This window comes from Temnothorax nylanderi, unplaced genomic scaffold (genome assembly GCF_030848795.1).
Source record: "Temnothorax nylanderi isolate EJ_2023f unplaced genomic scaffold, tnyl_v1.0 TNYL_tig0025_pilon, whole genome shotgun sequence".
NCBI classification, from domain to species: domain Eukaryota; kingdom Metazoa; phylum Arthropoda; class Insecta; order Hymenoptera; family Formicidae; genus Temnothorax; species Temnothorax nylanderi.
In genome coordinates this window covers 631,645-649,802 of record NW_027249087.1, presented here as the reverse complement: position 1 = coordinate 649,802, position 18,158 = coordinate 631,645, and the positions used below count along the sequence as shown (strand labels likewise).

General features: G+C 41.8%; 1 protein-coding gene across 4 annotated transcripts in view; it reads right to left on the bottom strand.

Annotated features, from left to right (window-relative positions):
- LOC139769877 (uncharacterized) overlaps window positions 1-18,158 on the bottom strand; it is a 288,097-nt gene that overhangs the window by 199,684 nt on the left and 70,255 nt on the right. The gene's annotated exons all lie outside the window — the stretch shown is intronic.

The following is an 18,158-nucleotide window of genomic DNA, read 5'->3' as shown; positions in this document are numbered from 1 at the left end:
TTGCACCATATGCTTCACGAATGATTCCAATTAATTTCGAACGGACATATAGTCTCTCGGAATAGTTATTATGCTGTTGTCCGGGCATCGTAACTGCACGAGCGGATAGAAAATCTTCCGACCAACCGGCGCATCTCACAATAGTCGCTCATTTGTCTCGTGGTAGCTAATGAAATTATAGCCAGCGGCCCGACGCGGTCATCTTTCCAGGGGTGCCTTCTTGTATCTCTCTCTATTTCTCTCCTTTTCTCTCTAGATACTTCAACTACTCGGATCGCAAAAGCAAGAGAAATTGAGAGAGAGAGAGAAGGGGAGAAAGAGAGAGATAGCGAAAGAAGAGATTCTCCCAGGGGGCCCTCGCGAGTATAGGAAGGAAAATTGCGGGAAAACTTGTTTCGCGGATATCTCTTTGAGCACTTCTCGCAGATGACGGGGACCAAGCGGCTAATATTGCGTCAGTCGGTCACCGACACCTCGTTCGAGCGAAGCACGACGTTATGAAAGAGGAAGAGAGATAAAGAGAAACAAGAAAAATTGAAGCCATTTTCTGAAGGAGCTAATCTTAAAAAAAAAATTCTGACAAAAATTATTCTTAATTCACTTACATAGTTAATCAACTTGGTTAATTCGCCAATGCATATTTCACTTTTCACGAAAAGTAATTAGTAAAGTAATAGTAGTTCTGTTTAATTGTTACATAATCAAAATGTACTCACAAGCGGACAAAAAAATTATCTTAAAGATGTATACTTCAAAAAAATCCCATTTAAGTCGATATGCCTAAAGATTAACGCGAAACAGCTTTACGATTTATCATTCGCCATCTTCCGTTTAAAGTTTCGGGAACAAAATTTATATCAACATCGAGGCGGTCTTATCAAGATATGTTAATTTGAGGAAGTAGAGAATGGCGTAGTCTCCCCGGTAATATTTCCGGCGGTAGTTACGCGAAAGGTTAACGTGTCGTTCGTAGGCCAGGCGTATCCCGGAATCCAGTTATCAGCTAATGAAAAGAAGAACGGCGGCTCAATCTGCCCCACTCAGAAGCTCCGTAACTGCCTGGGCGGCTAGGGGGCGAAGGGCGAGAGAGATCCGCGACCCCCGAAAAGGGCTTATCTCGGCCAGAATTTTTTAAGATTAGCCTCTTGTGTCGTATTAAGCGAGGACCGTTTAAGCCAGCTAGCGTACGAATTGGGGTGGCTGACACCCCCTGTCCCGATCCTCCTTTTGCTCACCGACACCCTCTCCCACCTTGCCTCGCGAGACACGATGGTGCACGTAAATAGCTACTTGTCGGATCGTTCCGAGAACTCGCACACGTTCCTTCCAGCTCGATCGAATTAGGTATTTCATAGCGTGGCCTTACGGCGCGCGAGACCGAAGATAAAATCGATAAAGACTTCACGCGATGAGGCTCGCACGCACGACAAATCCGGAAGTGCTACGTGTCTATTTGCGTCTATACGCTCTACTGACCCAGTTAATGCGTGGCACATAAGGCACGAGAAACGAGTAACTACGCACTAATCGATTTGAAATTGCTCTATCCCTATATACGTGTGTGTAAAGAGATTAATAAAATAAAGTAATCGAATTGTCCGTGTATACTTTCTGAAATGCTTAGATTAAAGGAAAAAAAAACATTTATCAGAAAATTATCTAATAAAAGTAATCGTAAAAAAATGATAGAACAGTCCTGGCTTTCATACAAATAAAACAAATAATGTCTTGTTTTATTCTACTCACATTAGCTATAATTTAACTACGAAATTAGCATTATTGAATGCAATAATTTAAGATTAAAATATTAAATAGAGATTTGAAATTGATATGTATATTTTATATCTTATATATTTCAAAAAATATCCCTTTAGATATATAATCTTGCATATAACTCGGATGACGGAAATACTCTCGTTTCCGAAACCGCGAAACTTCAAAGATATCTTGACGATGCTCTGCCTTTCTTACCTAACGTTAATATTATTATTTCCACGGTTGACTCCCGTCGTACCCGACTCGTTTATTTTTCTTTGCTTCCCACCGTCAGGAATGGAAGAGGGTTCAACCGAGCTAGTACCGGCCTCTCTCCGCAGCCGCTGTCGTCCGTTCGTGGCAAACGGTTTTTCCCGCAATTTCCTCGGGACTGCTTGTTACGCAAGTTTTCCACCCCAATTGACTGCCCCCTCCTCGGCCAGATTATTTTTATAATTTTTCTTGGCGCCCGCCCTCTCGCCATGAGAGCAACCCTTTGGCCGCCTCGAAACGAGACTGCCCAACCCTTCACGCAACCCCTGCACCTGCTCGCCGTTAATTTTTATTAGGCGAGCGAATGACGCGAGAGCACCTCCAGCTCGATTAACAAAGCTGTCTGTAAGGTCTCCTTGCCTCGTATAAGGCGTTTTAATTACAGCGACCGACAAGAAACTTTTTTCATTTTCAGCCCGAGCTAACGTTAAAAATTCATGGAAATTAATCCATTTGCGAACATGTCGTGTCATGTTCCAAAAGCAATGTTTCGCAAAACCTCTATCATTTCTTCAGCACCAACTCTTTTTAAGCAATTAAGTATGCATTCTAGCCCTCAAGAAAAATCGCTGTAGAATCGCTGTTTGTTCCACAATATGAAAGTAAACCTAAATACAGATAATTTAATTTCAGCAAAAATGAATCGTTAAATAATAAGATTGCTATAATATACATTTACAATATTGCCTAATTAAGTTCATGAATATTCGCGTGTAAAAGTATCGTGGCACTTTTACTTTAAAGATTCTTAAATTTAAATGATAGCTTTTTAACTGAGCTCTTCTCGATTATAATAATAAGTAATTCAATCAAGTACGAAAAACAGGCACTCGTAATCCAGCTTGCGACTGTTAAATATAAAATCCACGGTAAGCATCGAAACGAAAGCTGGTCCGTTCGGAGAACAATAAAGTAATCAGACGAAATTTTCAGATCAAGCGCGGAGAAAAGCACGGAAAAACTCGGCGGAGGTTTTAAATGCGGGCAACCGCCCCGCGGTAGGGCGAGGGAACGTCGAGAGTTCCTGCATTTCACGAGCCATTGTACACGCTCCTTCCGCATCGAAAGAATTTTAATATTTGCCAATTTAGCCAGCCTCCGGGAGGTAAAGAGCCGGATTTCCCCGGGTGCGATAACCACATCAAGGCGCCTCCGACGGTTCAACTTTTACCTTTGCGCCGGTCAGTCCGCGCGCACCAGCCGAAGAAAGAACCGTAACGAAACCGGATACGCGCGCCTCGAAACAGCCTCGAAATCGACGAATGTGATTACAATGAGCAACGGAGTAACCGATTAACGAGTCAGAGTAACTCGTGTCTGATATTGTTGCTTTATCTATCGGATAGTTTCGCATACCTTACATATCGCTTAAGTTGAATTACAAATAGTGCATCAAATGTATACAGTCGCTATATGCAGAAAATTAAACGCAATAATCTTATTCTTGCTTTAAATATTTAGAAGATAATTAAAAAGCACAAATATTATTTTAGAAATATTTGATCAAATTTCTCTTCAGAATTTATCAGTTCCTATTAAACAATATCTTGCTTGTGTAAATTTTAAAGCTCTAAGTGTCGTTCGTTAAACCAAATTAATTCTTTTCTTGCCGCGCACGAACAGCCTTAGTGCAGTGAAAGGAGCAGGCATGAGTAGATGTGAACACTGTCGCGGGGCGAACTTTGATATTTCGTAATTCCATTGCTCGCAATTAGGGCCGGTAATTACCATAACCATTAGCGGGCCAGCGGGACGCGGGTCCGAGAAACTACCCGGAACACTCGGGATACCCCGGTTGTGTCCTGTGGACATAAATACTGGTGGTCAGGCCACTGGTAGAGAGCGGTGACCGTCCCCGCGGCGGGAACGCGCGAACTCCCTCGACGGCGCTGGACACACAATCAGGAACTTGCCTGAGGAATGCGACCGCAGCCAGTTTCTTAGAGCGGTCGAATTAAACTCGTTCCGCGCGCCAACGCCGAGGAAGCGGCGTTCCATACGGTCGGCAAGGACCGCAACCGGAAAGATGTCCGAGGTTGGAGACGGAAACGATGGCACGCGGCCAGAACGCGCGAAATCCCACGAAGACCCTTTGCGCGAAGTGCAACGACATGATACGTGAACAATGTACATATAATATTGTCACGAATTGTTCATTCAATGCAAGAATATCTTACCAAATTTCAGTAAAAAACTTTTCAGTATTAAACTTTTGTGCAAACGCCAAACCGCGTTAGATAAACTTAAGGATGTAGAATATTTTTTAAACATTTTGAATTTTCTTAAATGTTATCTAAAAAGCGAAATGTGAAGATGGTAGGATGTATTTTAGATTTTAGATAACAGATGCAATCATATACTCGTTAATACTTAATATTGTCTTTATCACAAAAGGCAATTCTAGTCAATAACCGACTTTTCCGGGGATTCGAATTGTTAAACATTCCTCTTCGGCGAATATACTTCCGTACAGAAAACGCTTAATAATCGAGACCGAGAGAGATCGCGGATGTCGAGTTAGAAGAGTAAATTTAATTAATTCGGCATATCGAGTTTAAACCAGTCGCAGCGCCTGAAAATGTCCAATTTTCTGAATGGAAAAACACATTAGCCAAATGTTCAATTGCTGCTCCGACGCGGTCCCGCCCAGCAGCCTCGCTTCGTCGACACCGCAACTGCATTTCCTCTACAGTGGCCCAACAACTTTGATTCTATCCCATCCCTGTGCATCTATTTTCTTTTATACCTTCGCATGCTCCTTCACATCCTCCCTCGATTTTCTCTCTCCCTCTCGGTTTCTCCGTAACGGTATCAATTAATCTGGCCCTCCGACCCTGCAGCTCGCGCTGAACGTTCACCCGGCGTACATCGGTATTTCCGGTTGAAACTTCGTTTCCTAATCTACGCGCCGAGGTTTCCATCCTCGTTCCGTATTTTCGTTTCGCGGCCCCGGGAGGGAAAGGAGATTTTACTTACATACATTGCAGCTAGTCTCCTCTAATGTCAATTATTATAATTATTCTCTCATGATCAAACGGCAAAAATTATAATATGTAAAAGACAATAAAATTTCCTATTAAATATACTTGTATCAATGTAACATTTAAGTATAAAACATGTATAAACATAATAAACATATATTTGTGAGAATATTCGATCATATAATCTTGATTATATAATATATTAAATATACACACATTCGATACACATCGTATAATCTTCTATAATTTATATGTGTGTGTACTAGGTAGTACAAAATTTTCTTTTTATCAAAATCTGCTTTCCTGTGTTAATTTCAATCTGAGATAGTATCTATATTTTGCAATTACGATTTTTTGAAATTAATGAAAACGTTATTATCAGCAAATACACGAAGTTAATCATGAGCGATAAAAGAATTCCTTTAGAGGGGGAGCGCTGACAACATATAAAACAATTTATACGATATTAATTATAAGCAGATATGTGTGTGTGAACAGCTAGACATCCAAATGATAATTCTGGCTTCGGTAGCTGTTCATTTTCTCGATCTCATTCCGACGGATCCGTAAGTCTCGGGGGATGCGAGATGTCCCGAAGTCGATAGTGATTAAAACTTTGACTTAAACTACCCGACCAGAACTCTGTTGGCTATTCGAGGATCGATTTGGTATTCCGGATATGTGAGAGCCTGCGAGCCCGGCACAACGAATTGATCCGTTGTACAAGGAATGAAAATTGACACGGAGGACGCAGTGGCAATGATCAATGCTGATCGCAAGAGTGGCACTACTCTATATTTGCAAGGATGGTCGGGTTGCCTCGAAAATCTCAAAATATCTGGCAGTAATATATCTATTCTATTCAGCTATTTTAACATTAGAATTCGATTAATGATGAGCCAATATCTCAAACTTAATATAGCAACATATACGTAAAGAGTAAATATAAGTAGCAAATATATCGAAAAAGCATAATATTTATAACTAACTAATCTATTTAAGCGATCAAATGCGCAAATGAGAGCAATTATTGTTATTATATTGTTCGAATAAATGGAACAATAAGCAGGACGCAAATCGAATTACGCAAATAAAACCTACCCGGTACTTAATGGCAGAATTTGACTCTTGATCATTTAAAATCTGTTTCCAGAAATATATAGAGAAGAAAGATGCTTGCTGATGCTGAAGATTGAAGTGTTTACGTTATTAAGCAAATGTACAAGGAGTGTATCCTATATGGGGGGCCCGGCATGCGGGTCTAAACGCCGACTAAGCACCATGAAATTCTCATCGATCGCGACGACGACGACGATGTTGACGAAGAGAGAGAGAGAGAGAGAGAGAGAGAGAGAGAGAGAGAGAGAGAGAGAGAGAGAGGCGCCAGGGAGACCGACACGCCGATTTATAACGCACTAAAACCGACGATGCGTGTGATCTGCGTGCGTCTCACGCATACCGCACGCATCTACATGCATCCCTCTCGCTATAGCTAGCGCAGATATCCCGTCAAATCGATTCGCGTCAATTATGATATATGGAGGTAAAAATTTAAATCTCGGAAGTAACGCAAAGAACGATGCTCCGTCTTTGCTTCAAATTTCTAAACGCGTCGTAAGAAGTGCACGCGCGCGGATGTCAAATTAAAAAGAAACCCCGATTAACAATTGAAAGTATGATTCATTGTAATCTCGACATTTCTCCTTTACCACCGTCACGCGGGAACATGAATGCCAAGAGGAATATCACAGTCGAGTGGGGTAGCAATTCCACCGTTTCGCATAAATATTTTTCATCACAGTTTTCCGTCCCTCTCGCGACCAAGAGGGAAATGTTTATCGTATATTACGGGTGATGGGGGTTAAGCGCGGTGGAAACATTTGTTAGGATAAATTCCAGCTGTCTGCAGGAAAGAGAGAAAACGGACGAGGCGGTCGAAAGTTCTGAACATAACGAATTACTCGAATATTTAATGTATATACGTGATTTCGGATTTCGTTAGTGTGCAAAATAGTTTGGAATGAGGGATCCGACACTCGCTCTCGTATCAATTACCTAACTACCCGCAGAGGGACGCGAGCGAAGGAACGAAAAAATAAAAAAAAAAGAAGAAAAAAGAGATAAGCGCGAGACGATTCTAGTCAGTCCGCGCCATTTGTCTGCCTCCAACTTTTTAATTAATAACATCGCCGAGATGACCGACCTCACGAAAATCAGAGCAGCCAACGTTTTAATCCTTTTCCGAGATACGTTTCGCACGTTCGTGGATTAGTCGGGCTTAATTTGCTACAATGTATGTGCGCTATCGTGCTGGACGTCAATTTAATTATCGCCATCCCGCAATGGCGGAAAGAGGGTACTTAATGCTAATTGCGATTAAGCTGAACAGAAAAATCAAAATATGTTCATTTTGTCAAAAGAAACGGAATCTAATTTTTTATTAAGTTTTTTAAATTTAAAATTGTATTAAAAATATTGGCCATGCATGTATCACGAATTTTTATCTGCAATGTAAAAGACAATGCAAATATATATGTAAAGATATAATAAGGCTCTTAACTTGATGTTTAAAGAAATTCAAGAAAGTGAAGTTTATATCTCTATATATATACTTTTCATATAATAATATATCCTGTCCTATAATAATAACGCGATAATAGAACCATCGATCATTATTTGAAGGTAATTTATGTCAATTTTCTGAAGCTGGTAGATAAATGAGAGTAAGAAAAGTGATGGTAGAATATACACCTGCGTAATCATGATTGCTTTTTTTGATGCGTAAATACAAAAATATTTTTAGCAAGTAGATCCGTCGTCCGTGTTCTCCTGTCGCTGCTCGCGAAAATGCGTGGACCGGATGCGAAACTCAGTTCCCGCGTTTCGCGCGCTCGCCCATTCTTATTCCCGCGAAATAACCTTAAATTCTGTTTGCCAGTTCTTTTTACACAAAGGACCGGATATGTAGATCGGGCATCGGGGGGGTCTTCTCCGTATGAAAGGCTAATATCGTGCCGCTACGTGTTCCGCGTGCGCGATGCCGATTGTCGAGGCAGGCAGCGTCAGGGAGACATAAGGATACGCAAGAAGAAGAGAAGCACGCGCTATAAAACCATTGCCTCGCTGATCATAGGAGGGACGACTGTATTCAAATCGTCTCCCAATGTATCTCACGATCGAAGCCAGACGGGAAGAGAGAAAGAGAAAAAGAGAGAGAGAGAGAGAGAGAGAGAGAGAGAGAGAGAAAGAGGAAGCGTATCTTTTTTTCATAAATCCATAACGCGAGTTATAAAACAACCATTTGATGGTGGAAAATATCGGGCGGGCAACCCTCGAGATGATTTGCTGATGTATCATTTTTATTGCCGTATGAAAGTCTTTATATTGGATAAATTTCCATACGCAGCGTAAATATCGCCGCCTCTTGATTGCTTTTACAAACTGTAAAACTCAATGTTGACCAAATATAGACGAATGTGAAATGTCGTCAAAAAATATTTATAAAATATTTGAATTACAATTATAAATAGAAAAAAGAATTTGCATATTTTATCCAATGTAATACAAATGCGGCTAAAAATACTTAATTATATCTACCCTTACGAGCCAAATAAAAAATAATGCAAATTATACAACTTCGAGGCATGCATAAATTTGATTATATAAATAATTAACATCTAGGAATTAATTAAGACGCAAGAAAAAATATAATTGCTTATTAAAATATATATCCAATTAATTAACTTATTAATATCATTTTTTCGTTGTAGTAAATCAGAAAGTGATAACTAATCGAGAACTTATTCTTTAATAAATATCTAAAATCAAAGCACATTCTAAAACACACACACACAGCGAGTGACGGAGGAAGAAAACGGGACAATCACGAACCGCAAGTTGGTGGAAATACAGTTTCAATGTGAATTTTCCGCGTGTGCTAGAAGCTGTCTGTGCTTGACTGCCCATGACAAGATTGGTCGTCGGCGTGTACGACGACGACGACGACGATGACGATGACGACGCGACGGCGGCGGCGACGACAACGACGACGACGACGATGACGACGACGGCCCTCGACGACGACGACGACGACGACGACGACGACGACGACGAGGACAACGACGGTGGCAGTAGCATCCTGTTTCCTCGTGGGCAGTAAAGGCGAATCGTGGTGCTTTTCGGACGAAATAAGCGAGGTAGTAACGTCTGGAGCGGACAGATCCCATTCCGGATTGCAGATCTGCCACCCGCAATCCACCCGACCCTGTGCCTGACCGCGGATCGGGCGCAAAAGTTTGCCTCGCTCTCTCTCCCCGCTCATCGCACTTTGCAGGTGAAACAAGGGACCTCGTCCGGAAGAGAATTCCGATACATAGCGCCGGTCGTATTGGCGCAACCACGACCGATATTGCTGGAGGTTAATCGCTATAATACCGCAAAAATTTAGAAAATAATTCGAGATATTATCTAGATAAAAGTTACGATGATAGAGATAAAAAAAATCAGAAGCTTTTGAACATAGTATTTTATGTTCTTAAAAAATATGCGTAATGAGGCCAATCTGCACTCGCCGTCCTAAACTAAAAATCAGTTATGATCGGAATACCAATAAAATATATGGTTTTACGAGCGCGCCTTCGCGTCGTAGAAAAATTTCATTTTCGCGGCGCGAGTCGGGCGAACTTGTCTTTCACAGTTTGGCTCGCGACACATAAGCGAATATCGGCGGGCATTGTTGCGCGTATAACTTTAGCTGTCAACAGTTTTACGATCCGCTGGTCGCGCGCACTCTCTCCTCCCGTTCCCCCTTTTCTTTCTCATCGCCGAAATCGACGGTTTCTCCCCTCGCCCTTTCCGGGGATCGTTCGCCTATCATCCATCTCTCGGCGAGTGCATTTCATTTTCGCGAACGGACGTATACCAGGGCGTCTGCGAGAAAATTTATGAACAACCCCATCGCGAAGGAAATTGCGGGCACGAGATTTCGCTCGCAGCGAAAAATACGTGCGACCGACCGGTTTTGTACGTGAGATTTTACGACCTTACGTGGCCGCGGAGTAAAACGAGCGGTAAACACATTCTGAGCAACGGCGAATTTTTTCTTGTCGACTGCCGAAAGAGCACAAGGTATTAACCGCGCGAGAAAAGGTTTACGACGACGCGTGCGAGTGCGAAGAAAAATAAACGCTAGATTTCTCTCATAAAAGTCGTACAACACAAATCGCATTGTAATATTATGATAACGCGAGGCAAAATTCGAATAATGATACACGTGTAAACACTCGTAGACGAGGCGCGCAGACAAAAATAGAATTAATTAATCCGAACGCGATGCCAGTAACGAATTTCTCACCGCGATGGTGTTTACAACAAGGAGAGGAATTGCTGGAACTGGCAAGTTTAGATTTCCCCGACCGACCGAGCGATACATCGGGTATACATACAAATACGTAGGAACAGGTACGATCTTATCCCATGGGAATATAGCAATCTTGCAAATATTTGGATGAATTACACGTACAACGTCGAATCACGTTGCTTGGCTCACACGTCGAAGTTTGATTCTGCCACGAATAACACTTTTATCTGTAGGAATAGTAAATTATGTATCGGTGGCAGATATAGGAAATACTTATTTCTTCTTACATGCTCGCATGAATATTGCGAAAACACGGGCAAAAGTTTTAAAGACGACATCACGTTATATATCGCGTAGCAGAACAGCTCGGTTATATTTGCGGATAATATTGACCGGGGCTGTCACACCCTCCAACAAATTTCATATTTCCTCTTCGGTAGTATCTTCGACCCCGTAACAACTTGGAGCCGCGGGATCGACACTAACTCCATGTCTTTCTTTTACCCCCCTCATACATTATTTTCTTTCCGGCGTGTTCGAGTATTTACACACATAATCTTCATATTTATTCGCGTTATCGCTTCGTAGACGTATAAATATTTTCCTCGATTAAGCAGAGGGAGCAGAAACGTCCGGAATAATTATCTCTGAACTTCACGAGCGCACATGCATAATTAAACGCACAAAATGGAATTGCACATTTCATAATTACAATCCATTTCATTGTGTTAAGTCTCGTTACTACTTATATTTAATTATTTTAATTATTTATAACTTACATTTGGTTACATCATATAATTATAATAAATGCTTTAAAATATATTTAACCCTTTTCAATTGTCACCAAATCGTTTTAATTATTAAAAAAAAACCTAAATATTTATGACTTGTTTGTATATAACTACAAACGTTTCAGAAACGTTTTAAAAATTTTTGAATAAATTAATTTTTAAATATAGACAACTGAAAACTATATATTAATTGATTTGTTTAGTTATATTGCCAATTTTATTTTCGAACACTTATAATTCAAAGTCTATCAATGCTTCGACGTTTCTTTAAAAAAAAAAAGAAAAGAAAACTGGCCATGTAATTTGCAGAAAAGAAATAATGGTTAAACGATCTTAACAATCTATATAAATAATGAAAAGTTAATGTGTTTATCGTTTCTCTAATTAAGATTGGCAACAAAGTAGGAAAAAGACTGATCGCGGAATATTGCAGTAATTTCCAACAATCACTACCACGAAGTTGCATAAATACCCCACCATATCTCTCCTCCACGAAATTGCGCTACCGATATCACCTCGCAGTAATTAAGGTAAACGACGCGTAGAAAGTTTACAAGCGCAATTGACTCTCGACTGGATATTTTATCTGTCAAAAAAGGAAGAACCCCTTGCAAGCCGCGGCGCACTTCTCGGAATACAAGGCGTTACGTTCGGTGTCGCGATATTGGCTGCACTCTAGCCCCGGCGCGTTAAGGGAGCGCGCCTTGGCGCGGTTTGTTCTTGTTGTTGTTGTTCGACAAACTGCTGCAAAATTACTAGCCGACCGGCTCTGCGCACCGTAGCCAACAACGTTAACGATATTTGCAGCTGGACCGGTCGTGAAGTTCTCGGCCCTCACTCTCGCCTCTCACCCCCCTGCCGCCGTCGTCTACGGCAGCAAAGGACTCGCCACGGCTAATGGTCAAGTCGCCGCGACCTGCATGACCACAAAGTGATCGCCTTCCTCACTTCCCGACTTCACATGGGATATTTCCAGCGTGAAGCGCGGGTCGTGACACAAGGTACCGGATGGTGCAGCGAGCATCAAAAGCGTCGTAAGTAACAAAACTTAAATAATAAATACCGAGACGAGACAGACAACTCGCGACTTACGTATTATCATGACTATCTTATCATCGACCCTGTTGCTCATGTAGCCGGACTCAAGAGCAATAAAGCGATCGCAAACAGTTTGAGAAGTTGAGAAACGGGCCGAGAAAATAGAGAACACCCTGCGCGCGCGTCCCCCGGTTTTAATTTGACGCAAAGTACAAAAGAGAGCGAGGCTCGTCCGATCGCCGAATTACGAGAAAATCTCGGGCGTAACAACCGATTAACGATCCGCGGCTAATTGCGATTGTGTCGGCTCGCCGAGCTACAAGCCGAAGACGAGGAAGGGATTAAAAAATGTCCCGATATAAAAGCAGGAACGGCGCGCGGCTGCGCTTGCAAGAACGCACGAGGGAGTTAACGTGGCGGGACGGAGGAGAAAATCCAAGTAATTAACAACTTTTTGAAGCCAAGGGATAATCTCTGGACGGATTCCCTTCGTTTGGCTAAAAGAGTTTTCCCCGGCGCTAAGCCGTGACCATTTGGCCGACTACGTCGTAGTCGTCCTCGTCTCCTCGTCATCGTTCTCGTCCTTTCCCGGAATTCCGTACTATTCTCTCGTCCCACCTCGGTGTTTATAATTAAACTTTTTTCCCTTCCGACCCCCTCTTCGGCTCGCCTCTATCTCTCGTCGTGGCCATCCTTAGTGATTCTAATTGTCGGCAAACTTCCCCGGGCTCCCCCCTTCTCTCTCTCTCTCTCTCTCTCTCTCTCTCTCTCTCTCTCTCTCTCTCTCTCTCTCTCTCTCCTCTCTCTCTCTCTCTCTCTCTCTCTCTCTCTCTCTCTCCCTCTCTCTCTCTCTCTCTCTCTCTCTCTCTCTCTCTTCTTCGGGGAAGAATATTAGAAACGATTAATCTCGTGAATTTCACGAATCTCACATTCGTAGAGATATATAATCTATCAGCAAGCTATTAAAATGCACTTCTACTTTACGACGATCCTGAACGGCGTCAGCTTTATCTGTATATTGCACTACAAGGGATTATTTTCGTTTGTAGATCCGTGTACAAGCGATCGGATATAATACAAGTTAGCTCGCAGCGCGGCGAGTTCGCAAGTTCCCTAAGCGTGTTTTCAAAATGGTGGGCGAATTCAAAATTTCCGAAATAATAACGGCTTGCGCAAATAATGACCGTCCATACGATCCGCAGCTTTTCATGCAACGCGCAATGTTCTCGGGGAGAACTTTTAATACTACGGGCACACAATATACACATTCGCATACCACACACACACTCGTACGCGAACGCGTGGGCGCGCAGTCGAAGCTCGTTGGCGGCTGCTTAGCTGTTTACCGTCTGGCACGTCGTCGACAGGGATTGTTCGTATCCTTCTCTCACGCGTGCATGCGTGTACGTGCGAGCATAATGCCGCGCAACACACAACCCAGCGAACTAGTTACAACTTTGGATATGTAATAGCGCGTGTAGGCGATTAGGCGGTCGACCAGCGTTGCCAGGACCATCGAAGTGTCGGATTACAACTTTGCCTGTATTTCGTCAAAAACGGTTGCTACACAGAGCGGGTTATTGTTAAGCGGCACGGCAAATTCACCGTGAAAACACGTTAATATTGCAAATATGATCACTCTGCTGAGAAAATAACCCCCACTGCGAATTTTTATCTAAATGAATGCATAAAGCTTGGTGAATGATACAGATCTGAGTCAAAAATAACTTTTAGAAAGAAGCGAAAAAGAGAGCGAAAGCTTGTTCAAAAACGGGAGTACTTCATTGTATTTTATTTTCACAGATGAAATTTCGCCCTGACGTAAGTAAAAAGAGGATTACTTTTGCCAAATATGAAGATGCAACTGCAATAAAAAAAAAGCGTCAAGGTCTGAATCTACAGCCGGCGATGCAAGCCAAGGCTGTAACTCGAAAAAAATCAATTTTGTGAATTTAAGCGCAAAATTTCGGAGAATAAGTAAGGCTCTTTCCGCGTTCGCGTTTCTAGCTAACACAAAAAAATCGTGCCGAAACGTTGCACATCGAGACGATTTTACAAGACTGGCATAAAAAGGGAGGTGCCACGAATGGCGAGCTGGATAGGGGGCAGGGAGAAAACGTCGCTTCCCGCATCACGGATGAATAGTGCGCCCCACTCGGAAAACCACCCCCTTGACTCGCGCGTCGCACGTGTACACGCGCTCGCGAACGAGCGAGCGTGGAGAAACGGGCCCGAAGCAGATACGATTCACACGGCTACGACGGATGGTTCTCCCATTGTCGGCTGGCTGTTAATTAGATATCTAGTCTTGCCGCTCTCTCAAATTTACCTTACACGCCGCCCGGCGCAGCCAACCACCCCATTGTCGCCTGCTCCCACGGCAGTCGGCGTGGCGTCTACTATGCGCCGCGACCGACTGCCGCCGACTGTGAATGGCGGTACGCACATTCGCGCGACACCGCGCGGTAATATCACGACGACGCCGCGACGGTATGTGACATAAATCCAAGAGCGGTGTGTGCAGCGGAGCTTCTGCTCTTCCTACGCCTCCTCGGACCGTATAACATCTGCGAATGCGTTTGTAATCGCGACGATTTTATTCGTTTCGAAAATGAGGATGTTCAGGTAAGGCAATTAATGATGCGAACGATTAGGGAAAGAACTCTGAATGCAATTAAACTTATTCTGTACGCGGAATAATAGTAAATCAAAATGTTTCTGAGTTCATTTGTTAACGTAAAGTATAATTACTTGGAACAATAACAAAAATTGTATTCCTGCAATTTACAAAGAATAATTTGATTTATTGCTTTAAAAATACTCGTATTTATTAACACTTTGGTGGCATAAAACATTTCTGTTACTTCTAAATATTAATTCTCATTATTCAACTAAATAATTATTTAACTATTTAACTATTTACAAGGTGGTAAATCTTATATAAAGATTGAATCTTTTAGGGTAACAATTAATAGAAGTACATTTTAGAAAGAAGGTTATACAACTATTAATTCTTTAAATTATTGCTTTATATGTATACTATATCAATCATCGCTGTTTTATTATCGAGAATTTTGATTTATAAACGATGTAGTTTTTGTACATCTTAGAAGAATAAATTTGAAATTAAATACCAATCGATATTATAAAAATTAAATCTTTAAATCTCTTCTCTTTATCTAACATTATAAATATTTAAATGTATCATGATAATAATATCGATTAAAAGATACGTTAATTATATTCCATCAAGTATTAATTCACAAATACATATCTTTCCACCGATTATCGTCGCCAATGTTAATTAGCAGTTATTTTTAATTATCGCGCACGCTTTATCAAAAGTGCTCGGAAACAAGTGTTTCGCGTTGCATCATCACCGCAGAACACCTTTCAAAGGACGTCGTTGGACATTAATTGGTGCCTGAGATCTTTGTCCCTGAGCGCGATTCGTCCATTGTCGTTCTCGACGAATACCCGGAGTCGTCCGGCCACGGTTCGGTGGCCACATTCACAGGATTAGCCAGGATTCGCGTGAACGCGGCCACACCACGTAATTGCGGTACGAATTTCTATAGGGTTACTCTGCGTAGGGCGCGACTCAGGTATCCCGTTTCCTTCTATTACCGCACTATCCTTTAGCGGGCCTCTTATTAGTCGATTCACGACTTGGTATCTAAAGCTCTCTAGCGGGAGAAATCGAAGATCGAGACACTAGAGTAACAATTAAAAGCATCGCTTTGTCACAAAAGTTGATGATAATTAAGTCCAAAACTCTTAGAATTTCTTCAAAGATTTGGATTCACGCCAGAAATTTGAAAATATTTTATATATGCGGTTAATTAACTATGCTATATTCTGTCGAATTATATAACATTCTAAAATATACGAAATATAAAGATAAATTAATCCTCAGAAAATTAAATAAGTATCATTTTTAGCTGCATTTATAATAAATGATATTTTACCATTATTTTTATACCCTTATACCGCCTTAAACATAAATTTATTACAAATATATCGAGAAGAGCTAAAATTCTTTGGAATAATCTTTGAGACATTTACTATAGCAAGTACCGAAAGTCCGAAGTAAAGCATTTAGAAGAACCTTCAATCATGCCTAGCGAGCGAAAGCGACAGAGATCGGTAATCTGACGCCCTTCGACGATCCAAACAGTGAAATGAATTATATTATTTGCCATTCGGGGTAGAATAATTAAAAGACGGCATGACGCGCGCCCCGCACGCTTTTGGCTCTTTCTCACTCGCTGGTGCCCTACAATCCGTCGCGGGAAGGGTGAAAAGATTGACAGTGAATTATTTAACTCTGACAATTAAGGGGATTTAACCGTCCATCCACTTTTCCCCGTCTCCTCCCCTCTGATAATTTCCTTCGCGATGTGACGATTTCTCGAGAAACTGTAATAAGAGACGCCTCTCATTATTACGCTTTCCGGTTACCAAATCTGCTTCGATTTTTCGGATATTTTATTATATTTGTACTATATCGAGTTTGTTAAAATCGATCTGTTTAATAGTTTATCACGTATCTACATCTATAAAAATTCAATCAATTTTCTCATAACGTTATGTCGATACCATGATGCAATGATGGCCTCGGAATGTTTGCGGCTTTCCTTTTTTCCTGCCCGCCTATATACACACCCCGTGTCATAATTATCCCATCTTGCCCCAAATATCAACCGTCGCTCAGTCATCGTCGAATACGCCCGGTGTAACTTCGAGGCGCGATCGATCAATTACGCAACGAGTGCAAATAATAGCCGACGCTCTCGAAGCGCAGTTCTTAATTACTGCGTATAGTCATCGAGACCGCGAACGAACGTACGCACACACACAGACACACACACACACCGAGCAAGAAAACATAGTAAACCTGACGCGGCTTTAATCAGCACCGATGCGCCGCCGCGATGTGGCGTAATACATAATGAAAATTGATGAGATAATCGCGAACGGGGGTTGTGAAGCCCGTAAGGGTGCAGAAATAGGATAATATCGTTTCGAAGATACAATAATAGCGAGCCATGAACACTCGAAAATGGGAAATCTTCGCTATGCCCCGACTTGTTAAGAAAATATTCCAGGGCTTGAAATATTACCCACAAGTATGTTTCAACGACAAAGAAACAATAAATTGCACACGACAATAAAGCGAAATCTATCGATCATATGAGCTGCTTCTTTTAAAGATGTAGCTACGCGACTTGGAAAATCTTTCTACAATACATGAATGTGTTGCAATTTAAAAGTTGAGCCACACCGTATTTAGAGTAAAGATATAAATAACGACTGTTATTTCACTGTTTGCGTTTGCGTCGTTGAGAGGAGCGGCACTTTATACAAATCGTATCGCAATGTTTAACATTATTACAGTAATACCATTATGAACAGCGAGCTTACCGACGGTAGTCGTTATCAATAAGCAAAACAACAAAAACGCAAGAGCCGCACGTGTCGATAAACCGGCGGGACGGAAGGTTTCCGTCTAACGAGCACCTCCGCGCTACGCAACTACCCTCTTAATTAATGCAACTTTTATTATTGTTTCCTTGTAACAATCCGACCGCGTGCGCTGCCCTCAATGTACCCCAATCCTTTTTACGTCCTGCCCTCGCTCATTCTCCAACCCCCGAGTCTGCTCTCTCCTTCTCTATCTCTCTCTGCCTCTCTCTCTCTCTCTCTCCCTTGAAACACACTGAGAGCATTCCGTAAGCGCGGAGCATCATTCAGGCAACTTTCGAAACGAACAGGTAGAAAACGGAGAAGGACATGTCCACCAGAGCGTGAATCGTACACCGCGGACAAAAGTTGGTGAAATATAAAAGCGACCCGACAGGTACACATGCGCGCAGAGACACATAAAATACATCACATTATTTTGGATCGCGAATTAATAACATACCTGCGTCGCAATTCATTATTCCAATTAGTAATGTT